This window comes from Ammodytes marinus, assembly GCF_949987685.1.
Source record: "Ammodytes marinus genome assembly, contig: scaffold_214, whole genome shotgun sequence".
Taxonomy (NCBI): Eukaryota; Metazoa; Chordata; class Actinopteri; order Uranoscopiformes; family Ammodytidae; genus Ammodytes; species Ammodytes marinus.
Window position 1 is genome coordinate 55,001 of NW_027648475.1, and position 2,500 is coordinate 57,500.

Below are 2,500 nucleotides of genomic sequence, written 5' to 3' on the forward strand. Positions count from 1 at the left end.
AAGTGAAGGATGAAAAGATTTTTACAAAGAGAGCGGAAGTCTTATCTGAACGACTTACTTCCTCTACACACACACACACACACACACACTCTCACACACACACACACGCTCACACACACACACACCACACACACACGCACACACACACACGCACACACACACACTAGCACACACACACACACACACACACACACACACACACACACACACACACACACACACACACACACACACACACACACACACACACACACACACACACACACACACGTAGATATGACAGTTTGGTTGTTTGGTCGTTTCGTCGGCGCCCGGTCAACGGGCAGAAAATTACCCTCAAAGGCACCATCAACCGCAGACTCTGTGTGTGTGTGTGAGAGTGTGTCTGTGTGAGTGTTTGTGTGTGTGTGTGTGTGTGTGTGTGTGTGAGAGTGTGTCTGTGTGAGTGTTTGTGTGTGTGTGTGTCTGTCTGTCTGTCTGTCTGTCTGTCTATGTGTGTGTGTGTGTGTGTGTCTGTCTGTGTGAGTGTTTGTGTGTGTGTGTGTGAGTGTGTGTATGTGTGTGTCTGTCTGTGTGAGTGTTTGTGTGTGTGTGTGTGTGTGTGTGTGTGTGTGTGTGTGTCTGTCTGTATGTGTGTGCATGCGTGTGTGTGTGTCTGTCTGTATGTGTGTGTGTGTGTGTGTGTGTCTGTGTGTGTGTGTGTGAGTGTTGCAGGGGCTGGGGAAGAAGAAAGGAAGACAGCTATGCGGGTTCAGAGTTACAATGCACCTATGGAATGTTCTCCAGCCAATGAGAATAGAGTATTCACACAGACTATGGTATAAAGATGGTTTAAATCACCTGAGTATGGAGAATAGTAGAGGCGATTTTGGAACACGGGGAAAAATTCGACAATTTTTTATTGAGAACCACAGCCTACGAATTTGAGATACTAAGTCTCAAACAGCCAACCATATTAAAGGTGCTGTAAGCGGAATGGTTCTTTTAGCTAACCTCCTGTCAGTTACTGCAGTTAGCCAGTCCCCTCCCTCGTCCCTACGTCACCACATTAATGCACTGCGGTCTTCAAGCAGCGAGTTATCTAGCATCATCTCAGATCCATAAGTGTGATAAAACATGATAAAAAACCATCAAAACAGACATTGTGAAGGATTTTTACCTGCTCCGCCATTGTAGGCGCATAAACATTCACCCATCTGTTGCTCTGGCGTGCACCGGCAGTGAGACCATGAGTGAGACGAGTGTCGGTTTGTAGCGTTCTCTCTTCTGATTGGATAAAAAATCGGGATACTACAACACTTTAATTGGGCTATTACTGCAAATCAGAATGACTTGGAGACCTGTGATATGACGTCCGCACTCTGTTGAAGTGATTGCTGTAGGAATATGGAGTGATATAACACATATATTAACCCATTGATGACTATGGCAATCTAGGATGCATGTCCTTAATGCCTGAGGGTTTTCTGAAAAAATAGTACGAATTGTCAAGTCTACCAAAACCTTAATATCTAAGCCTGTGTAGCACATAGAAACATGAAATAAAATACATTTAAAAGTTAAGGTTCACAGGTTTGATTTAAACATGCTCCCTTAGCGCTTACAAACCAACAAATATTTCTAAAAATCGTCAAAATTAGATGAATTAAAAAATTATTAAATATTGTTAATAAATAGATGCAATGTGTTGTGTGATTTTCGTCAGTAGTCTATAGTAGACCTTGATTCTGCGCATCAAACGCCACTAACTGTTCTGTCGCCGACATAGCTGGCGTATTTTTTTTATTATTTTTTTAATTTTTAATTTTTTTTGATTGACATGATTTTCGGCAAACCACACAACTTTTGGGTGGTCACGTGGTCTTAAAAAAATCAACAAAACCCACCTCATGTGTATTTGAACCAATGACAGTGCATTCAATGCTGGGAATGCCATGAAAATTAGATAAAGTAATAATGCTGCGCGATGCAGCATCAGGCAGGAGAGCCAATGTGGCATCGCGCAGCAGCCGTCATCAATGGGTTAACACAAATAAACCGCTCACTTCACCTTTAATGTACTTTCCATCATATTTTTGCATATTTTCGATAACATAAAAACTTATTAAATAGCACTTGAACCTTGAGAAACCCCTCGTCTGTGTGTTTTCATTCTGACTCTGAAGACGGTGAAAACATTACGTCACTTTTAAAGTCCAAACGATCAAATTCACTTATCATCAAACGACCATCGCAGCGCCATTACCATTCCTTCCATTGAATCTCTCTTTCCACCACACACACACACACACACACACACACGGAAAGACACACACACACACACACACACACACACACACACACGGAAAGACAGACACACACGGAAAGACAGACACACACACACACACACACACACACACACGGAAAGACAGACACACAGACACAGACACACACACACACACACACACACAGACAGACAGGCACACAGACACAGGCAGATATACACACAAACACACACACA